The following is a 10,139-nucleotide window of genomic DNA, read 5'->3' as shown; positions in this document are numbered from 1 at the left end:
TCCTCCAGTTTTCCATAGCTTCATGTGTACAGAAAGTGACATTGCTAGTGTTCGGTGAGAAACTTTATTGGCACATCACACTGTTTTTGAACTTTTCTACTCTTCATCCTTTTAACAGCATGTTCTGCTTTAAACCATAGAGATGGTGGTTCTGTTTTACCTGCTCAGTAAGTGTCATGCATCTCTTCCTTACTCCTACGTAGTTTCTGATAGTATTCTTTCTGCCTACACTTACTTGCTTTTCTTTTACTTGGATTCTGGCAGCTTTGAGTAAGTTTGATGGGGGCTTTTAGGCCACACTCTAGAGACAGTGCTACAAGTACCTTGAGTCAGCTGTTAAGCTGTCTTTTGCTGTTCTGTTATATCATATGAACTCCTTATTGCCTTTTTAAAATTACTGAATTTATATAAATTATTCTCTGCCTATGTTATGATTTTTATTTCCTTTCTCTCCTAAATAACCCTTAGGAGCTCATCTAACAACCCTCATTCTTAGCAGTGTGTTCTCTTACATTTCAAGAACACTGACAATATTTGTTTTCCTAATTTTTTTTCCTGTACTTTATTACTTTATTTCTGGATATTGCTCTTTCAGTTCTTAAAAACATATTTTGGTATCTGCAGTACATGTTGTTGCATTACACATGCAAAATTGAAACTCAGCAAATCGAGGCTTTCCTCCTCCTATTATTTTCTAGCTTTCAAGTACAGCTATCAGTCAGTCACATACTATACCAGAGTAAGTTCTCCTTTTGTGGTGTGGTGATCTCCTTCTGACTGATTATGTGCAGGTGTCCTTCCGATTTCCTGGCTTTAGGTTTGGCAATGTGCATGTATGCATGCATGTTCTACTTCTAAATTGTTTTAGTGGGGCTTAACTTCCAGTAGAAAATTTTGATAGTATCCCCCCCCCCCCCCCATCCTTTGGCATTCATTGCAGTAAAACGAACACCTCTACCTTTAAAAATATAAATATTTAACTTTTGCATTCATATTAAGTACTTAAAATGTCAAATGCTATCCATGATGTCATTAGTCAAGCTATTGGGTTAATGGTCTCAGCAAAAGTGATTGCATTTGTTCAGCATGATACTTCTTTCAGTATTTTCTAGCTCATGTTATCTCTATTTAAAGCCAGGATGCTCTACATGAAGAATACACAAACTCTTATTTTAAACAGTAGCTTTTTAATAGTAGCAATGGCAATAAAATTATGCCCTGCGTATATGAAAATGGAAGATACATTCTAACAGATAATCTAAAAAAATAGCTGAATGAAATCTCAGATGTTCTGATAAATAATTTGTTTGGGGCTCTATATGTGAAAGATTATGTACAAAAGAGAATATTTTCAGACCATCTTGATGCAGGAGTGTTGATAGAAAATACTTTAAGCCCATATTGGTAGCATAGCTGGAATTAATGTTTGTATTCAAATAGAAGTGTGTGTATATATATACATTTACTTCAACATTTTTTTCTAGACATCATCCAGCAATTTTATAATCATTATTTCTTTTGAAATGTATTTATTTCAAATAGGGATGAGAGAGAGATGAGAGAATTTAGAGGAGAGGGATGAAAGACTTTAAGTACCAACAAATCCAGTTGTATTCATATATTGTATGTTTCTGAATTACCATTCTTCTACATTAAAGTTTATCTAACCTTCTGAGGAATAGATGTGTGTATAGCAGCAAACCAATGCATGATTCGACTTTTTCCAGACACATGGGGCACAAATGAAGAGAACTGAAAGTGCACAGAGAAGCAGGGTGTCCCATATCACTGGGTTAGCATCATGGATTACAGTAGGTCAAATGAAAAGTGAAATTCAATGTCTTCAATGAGTAGCTGCCATCTGGCTGAGTGGAGATCCAGATGTCACATTTCTTTTTATCCCGAGAATGTAACAACTGTTTCAAGGCTTACTTGGGGGGAAATACAGCATGTATCGAAGAGGCAGATGTGACATAAAGATTTGGGGAAGTAATTAGAAAAGATGGGATATTCTATTTTATATTTTTCAGAGATTTGTCCCACCTGGTTTACTGTTATTACAAATGCTGGGAATATCCTTGAAGTGTCAGATAGGACGTTTGCACCTTTCGACAATATGAACAAAATGCTTGAATACAAGCTCTTGAATGCTGTTTTTTCATGCAGCAGTCTTTCTCTAGAACTGAAAAAGCAGTAACTATTAAACCATTTATCCTGATAGCATGTTTTAATTATAAAGTGTATTTACAACATAAGTCAACTGAAACACTGATATCAAAATAATTAATGTGAACAGGATCTAAAGACAGAAGTCAGTATTACTTGAACTTAGCAGTAAATGTTTTTCCTGGTGGAGGTGTTAGGGAGGAAGCGTCTAGGAAACAACATCATGCTGAAATCAGTAACTGCCTACAAGAATGTATTCTGCCTACAACAGAAGATGACACTGCATTGATCTGAAATATGTTTTGTACTCCTTTGTCTTTTCCCTAGTTAGCTCTAGGACTAGGGATAAGTGCTGATATGTAAGTGGATAACACAGATTTTGAATAATTATTATATATACCCTAATACCGTTTCCACGCTGTATCTGCTCTCTTTTTCACTGAAAGCTTTAGGCTAACAAGGTTGGTGTAGCAGCTATCTTGAAGAAGAGGGAATTCCTTCAAAAAGAAGGGTCACACACCTTTTCAAAGTGGAAAAACTAGGTGAGTGGCTCCAGATATAATTTAACATGGAGGGTTTTGAAGTTTTAAACTGTATTCTAACTTGTGAGTTTGTAAGCCAGCTTGAGTCTGTATTCAATTATCAATGTGAAGAAATGCAAATTAAATATTTATGCATTGAATAATCAGTTACCACTACCTGATGTTTGTTGTCTACCCCGTGGTTCAGCTTCTGTTACAGCAGTCAAATTAGTACAGGTTTCATATAAACTTTTAAAGTCCATCCTAAATTAAGTTCAGGAGGAGAGATGTTGCAGTGGTCTAGAGGGAAAGGCATATATTTTCCTTCTGTCAGCCTAGGGCTGAACCTGGAGAGATATCCCATCATCACTCTTGGTGTTTTCATAAATTCTCTCTCAAGTTCTTGTTTGTGTATACATCCCACTGTGGGAACATCTATGCAAGAACGGTTGCTTGCAGAATGTTTTTTACTTCATGTGGATGCACTGCTCTGCTTTCTAAGCCTTTTTCAATGTGCAGAGTTTTGTTATTAAATAGGCAGAAAACACATTTTAATTTCAGCTGAGCTGGAGGTTCTTTATTTCTTCATTGCAATTGAGTTTAATGCTGAATTTTCTTTCAGCTTTTACCATTTTTAAGTTGTCTTTCAGTACCTTCTGGAGTCTGTATTAGTGGGTTTTATTCCTAGGTCTTGGTTTCTTTTAGCATTGCTTCCTTAGATTTAAAATGCCTTCTCCAGATCTGAGCTCCAATGTCAATGGTAACCTCTCACACTAGTTCAAAGAACTGTCTTGTATAGACATAGAAAATCTTGTGCATACATTCTGCCTGTGCTCTCTAGAAGGAGATGTTGCAGCTGCGTGATTTATCTGTTTAGCCTTCAGACTTGGGGCACCACAGTACTGCGATAAAATTTGCATGTGTTGCACAACTGAACATGTATATAGAAATATTTTTCTTTGTCACTGTTTACAAACCCATAGATTTCTAGAAGTGAACTAACTTTTTATTAGATTTGACAGCCTAAAGTTTACAATAAAGAAAATGAGTTTGGTACGCTACAGGCCAATAAATTCTTACCCCTTTATTGAAAGTATGCTGCTCCCAGCCTTCTTTTCACCTGCCTTTGAGCTTGTGAGAACATCAAGAGGAGACATAGTGCTAAAAGAAAAGGATTTTTTTTTTGAGGTTTTCTTCTACGTTCTCACAAGAGAGGATGGATAGCAATTCTGGCTGAAAAAAAAGTTTCATTAATTTATTAATTTGAAAACCAACGTTTGGAATAGCAGCTTTTGTCCATCATCACACTTTTAAAAATGGAAATTGGTTTGTCTCTCTCAGGCTGTAGGATGTCTGCAACTGCACCTTGATCATCTCTTAATGTAAGTAAAAACATTACTTGTAGATATATCAGGTTCATTACTAATTCAGAGTCCTGCATTTTGCTCTGTCCATGACATCAACTCTCTCTGATTTTTATATACCTAATATGACAGGGCTTAACAGCTTCTCTTTACGTACGTAACCAGCTCCTGTAAGGTAAGAACTCATAGTACAATTCCTAACTCTTTAGTCTTATAAGACTGGTCTAAGGTTGTTGCACAGCCTATCCTGTTGGCTGGTAAAATTAATAAAAATTGAGTTGCTGAAAGAGTAAGTTACATGAATGAGTTATAGCTGGCGGTTACAGCTGGTTACTACTGGTGGTAGGTTCATTTATTTATTTTTAAGAAGGGGGAAGTATCTCATGAAGTTTAGGCTTCTGTTCAGTTTTGTGTGCTAAACCACATATATGAAGAGTTTGTGGAAGCTAACCCACTGGTTCCTCTGTCTCTCTAATCTTATCATCTAACCTGTTCCTCTTCTGACAAATTCCAGAAAAAAAACATCTTTGTAGTTTCTCTTCCCTCAATCTAGTGTGCCTCCCTTCCATTGCATGCTGCATTATTGCTCCCATAGAGACCCAGGCATTGTAGTACACACTTAATTAGGAACATCAATGTGTTCTTTGGTACTGTGCTAAAATCTGTTTTAACTCATGCAAGGACACTTCTGGCCATATCACTCAACAGCATCATACCTAGAAAACCTAAAACTGGCTGCAAAAAGATTATGTAGAATTAAACACTACATATTTAAGTAGAAAATAATAAGGAAAGCAGTCCTTGCAGTGAAGGTGTACTTAATGAAAAACAAAAGCATTGCACTGGCTATTTGGCACGTTTGGAAATATACCAGGTGTTGTTAAACATGCTCATTGTATTGTTTGCTTACATTAATTTTGTGTGATGAAGAGACCCAAGTGAAATTATTTGGAACACTTGACATGCAGAAGCCAGCAGATGTACAAAACTAGCTTGCTGGAAGGCTACCGTATGGTCTGAGCATCCTTAGGCATACTTCGTTGAAAGTTCAAATCCAGATCGCATGGCTTTGATAGAACAGTCAATGAAATGTGGATAGCTCAAGGAAAATTTCAGTACAGAACTATGGAAAAGAAGGGTTCTGCTTATAAGTGCATTATTTTTCAGTTCTTACATTTTTTGACCGGCAAAAAAAAAAACAAAATCTAGCCTCCTTGATCTGCTTGCCCACCCATCTCATTCCTTACTGTCCTGTATGTATCCACAGTTTTGTTCACTTGTGGCCGTGTATTAAACTTTAATTTTTATGTTTATCTATTGTATATTAAGATCATGGAAATACATAACCATGCTTTTAGTTATTACTTCCTGTAAGTAGTTTTGCATATAACTTTGCTCTGGAATTTACCAGTCTTTGAACCATGACTGGTAATGGTTATGGCTGGCATTGGCTAATGACAATCAATAATATGTTGAGAGAACATTGAGCCAAGACAGAAGTCATCAATAGCTAAGTATCAGAATTCAATCCGGTTCCAGAAACCTTGAAGTGCTGATTAATAATCCACCAAAAGTTAGTGAGTTAGAATGTTTTTATCCTTCATGTAATCAGCATGGTAAGAGATTTCAGATGAAAGGGAGTTGTAATACGGCCTGTATTTACTATCAGATGGTAATTCATGTATTGCCATACTGCTTTCCTCCTCACTGGTCTTTCTGATGTATTTTTATAAAGACTGATAAAGCCACATGATCATACTTGCGGTTTGGCTGAGCCTCGGTGATCAATTTGCACTTAAAGTTAATGCTGAAGCTTGCATTTCCTCTCTGTGTGGTAGGGAAGGTAGGTAATATTGGTCTGTTGTTGGTTTGTTTTTGTTTACATGAAACCTACAGATGAGAACAGCATAGTGTAAATGGTATTTTAGTGTTACAGAAAAGAAACTAATGGTTTTTTTTTCTATTCACACAGCTGCCATCTTCATGTTACTAGTGAGTATTGCTTTAATTATTTGGTATTTTCTTCTTGACTTCATGTGTAATTGACATAAAGTAAAATAGCTCCAATTACATAAATACATGTTTAGGGGATTTTTAAAAGTCTCATTATGGACAATACATATGCATATTTTAGAACAACTGAAAGCAGTCATGCCTTCAAAGCAGTAAGTCAATCCATTCATAATCTCATTGAAGACTCTCTAATCCAGTCTTGAATATGTAGCTTGCAGATGAGCAATACGCTATTTCTTTTTGTAAAAATGATGGCCTACAATGAAAGCATTTACAGCCTGAGTTGACCTAAATTAGTCTATGGATTTTCTTACTGCTGCAGATTTTTCTACCAGACTGTAAAACGGGAAATTTAACTCCAAAATGTAGCAGCGCAAAGACAACACACACAACTGCTGCAGAATTAGTTGTCTTATGGAAGTCTCTGGTATAATATAATACATTATTAATATTAATGCTAAACTTTGACTTTCAAGTACTCTGACATGAGGTTTAATTCTTACACTTTGGACTTAAAAGAGCTCTGTAGTAAGCTAATTGAAAATTAGCTTTTCTTCAATGACCCTTTAAAGAGGCAATCACTAAAATTATCCTTATTAATGTATTTAGTGTCTGGATATTCTGAGATGGAACTTGCACCTAAATTTCTATAATTAGACTTGTTAACATCTTGTCTTGCTTTTTTTCCCCACCTTGGCTATTATTTTTGTGTCAGCAATGGAACATGTAGGGAAATGGAGGGAAATGGAAATCTTGTGTCAGATGTACTTTAAAAAACAAACAAACAAAAAACAAGTCCTTCAGTCTGTATTTTGCATGATATTTTCATTTTGATAGTTTTTCTGCATGTATCTACCCTGTGTGTGTGACTGTCATAGCTGTAACTAAGAAAGAAAGAGAGACTAACGAAGTTACTTTGTAGAGAGCTCAGAATACTGCAGCCAGTTTTTGTTACAGCAGTTTTTTCTTGGGTTGGGGAAGCTACTTGCTTCCTTGCTTACTTATTTAGGGAAAGCTACTTGCTTCAGTGTTCTTGAGACTTGCAGAAGGCTTTAGTTCTGCAAGTTTGATTATTACCTCAGCTTCTTTTTGGGATAGGTTGTCATTTAGGAATGTAAATAGATAGGTAGAATCTTCAAGTGAAGAATGAAGTTAGGAAAATGCAAGAATTAGCAGTTTGAGTAAAGGATAGCATTTTTCTGGAAGAGATAAGTAGGGGAAGAACAAGGCTAGTCAGGAAGGAGGATGGAAAAACCTGAGTTAAAGAATACAGTTCAGGCCTCAAAGGATTTAAGACTTCTAGTACTAGGTAGAGGCTTGGTCAGGACATGAACTGTAGTGGTGTTTCTAGCATTACTTGATGAGACTTTCTAGCAGCATTCAGCAAGGATGATAAGAAAAATAAGCGTTTGAAGGTGCCTAGCTTAATGAAAACTATTTGACATACCTCCCCTCCTTAGTAGATGAAAACTACAGTATTGTAAAATAACAAATTGTCTTTGTTCAAAAAATTGTCTGGACGTGACCTAACATTTTTGAAAGGACTGGTTTGCGTCAGTGGCAAAAACGGAGACAATCACCTTAATGAGTGAGGTGAGAAGATGCACAAGCAGGAACCTGCTTATTAGTCTTACTTGAGAAATAGCAAGGCTCTAGAAGGCAGGCACAAATATGCCAGTTCACCCAATACGTGACCTTGTATACATCTAGGAATTTGTATGAATGAGATTCTTCATGATCTTTTATTTTACTCTAGTGTTTTCCATTGCAGGCTGGTTTTTGTTGCAGAAAAGAATTCCAATAACTGTTTCGAATTCTTGCCCTCTTTCCAAAACAGTTCATTGTAAGCTGTCTTGATTATAACCTATTTATATTTGCTTTTAAGTTTGGCTTTAAATACAAGCAATAACTGCCTAACTATTGACAGGAACATTCAATTTATTGTTCGGTTAGGTTGTACAAAATGGAAGGAAATTGTGATCTCGCTCCTTTGTTATGATTTAAAGCATACCAAATTTTGTCTCATGCTCCAGGTTTTATTTTTAAAGCTTTCACCCTTCAGTGTCTATTTGGCCACAGTAGCATTATACCAGATTTAAATCTTTTAATACCCTTTTTACTCCAGCTGGGGGAGCAAGAATGTGGGGCCAGAGAGAAAAGCAAAGAACATAACGTTACTGCTTTTGACACTGTGACTTAGACTTAGCTTTCAGTTAGAAGAGGTTGTTAAATATCTTAAAAGTTGAGTTATGACAATCACAAATTAAATTATTGAGCTAGGTTTATAACTAAACAACTTAGAATCTTATTATCACCTTTAGTGTTAATAAAGATTGATTAGTCTTAGTATTAATTTTTTGATCTAATTGATTTGATTAACATCAACTTTGCAGCTAACCTATTAAGATACTAATATGAGCTTTATTTTATTTTGATTTAAATGTTAAATTCCATTATTATTCACTAGCATTCATATTACTCGGTGGCTCTGTTCGAGTGTTAAAATTTACTTTTAGTGTTTCATTTGAATTTAAAAAAAAAAAAAAAAAGGAAATCAAACAACCCAACCCACCAACCTGCTACATTCTTTGATTTGAAAACCTGGTTATAAACATACCTCTCTCCTTGCAAATTAGCCTTTGGCTCTTACACGTGATATCTCTGTTTTCTAAACTAGGAAGAGAGAGCTGAGGAAGTGTTACTGACTTTTTCCCTGCTTGAAAAAGAATTAGTTTTAAGAATAAACTCTAGTCTTCCCTCTGAAGAGATAATTTACTAAGATTTTCAAAAAATACAAAAAAAACAAACCTCAGTGTAATTAACATTTACACATACTGTGTGTAATTGCTTTCATGTGAATTTGTCCAAGAATAACTGTGGTATGTACTGTGCATTACAACAAATCCCTCCTTTTTCTGCCCCAATAGGAAGAAAGACAAAGGGATCTGTGTAACTGCAAAGAAAAATGCCTGTTGTTTGACTAATTATTGAGCATAATCTCACAGCTGCGGTTTTTGACAGCTGGTATTAGCCCTTACTGAAGTTGTTGAGTGAGACAAATTATGCAGTACTGCTGAAGCAGGTTACTGGTTTCTGCTTTATATAGGTTCAATGAAAGTAACCCTTGGATGTCACTGGAAACAAAGCACATGGAAATATGAATAGCTGTGTTACTTAAAGAACATGAAATACTCTTGATCATCAGAGTGTTTTCAGCTGTTGCAATTCCTTGTATCTGTACTTGCTGAAAGGGAGCCTAGCCTTGCTGTAGCTTCTGGGAGTTCCTGTTTGCCCAAAGATGTAAGTTTTATGATTAGGCTTGGAGGGTGTTGTGGTTTAACCCGGCTGGCAGCTAAACACCACACAGCTGTTCGCTCACCCTCCCCCCTCCCTCTCTGGGATGGGGGAGAGAAATGGGAAAGTGAAGCCTATGAGTTGAGATAAAGACAGTTTATTAAGATAGAAAATAATAATGATAATAATAATAATATGTACAAACAAGTGATGCACAATGCAATTGCTCACCACCCGCTGACCGATGCCCAGCCCAACCCCGAGCAGCTGGCCCCCCACCCCGGCTAGCCACCCCTATGTATTGTTTAGCATGACGTCAGATGGTGTGGAATACCCCTTTGGCCAGTTTGCGTCAGCTGTCCTGGGTCTGTCCCCTCCCAGCTCTTGCTGCACCCCCAGCCTGCCCGCTGGCAGGACAGAGCGAGGAGCTGAAAAGTCCTTGGCTTAGTATAAGCAGTGCTCTGCAGCAATTAAAACATCAGCATGTTATCAGCACTCTTCTCATCCTAATCCAAAACATAGCACCCTACCAGCTACTAGGAGGAAAAATAACTGTCCTAACTGAAACCAGGACATATATCCACCCCTTATTCCATACCATTTATGTCATGCTCAGGTTACACTCTTTCCAATACATTCTAGTTAATCACTATTTTCATCTATGGTAGTGATGACACACAGTATTATATAATAATTAACATAATACATCTCAACTCATGGGCTATTCTCACCCAGTATTAAATCCCCTTGAGGTACACACCGGACCTCCCCATTCTTTTGC

The sequence above is a fragment of the Oxyura jamaicensis genome, chromosome 6, assembly GCF_011077185.1.
Source record: "Oxyura jamaicensis isolate SHBP4307 breed ruddy duck chromosome 6, BPBGC_Ojam_1.0, whole genome shotgun sequence".
NCBI classification, from domain to species: Eukaryota; Metazoa; Chordata; class Aves; order Anseriformes; family Anatidae; genus Oxyura; species Oxyura jamaicensis.
Note: the sequence above shows the minus strand (reverse complement) of the source record.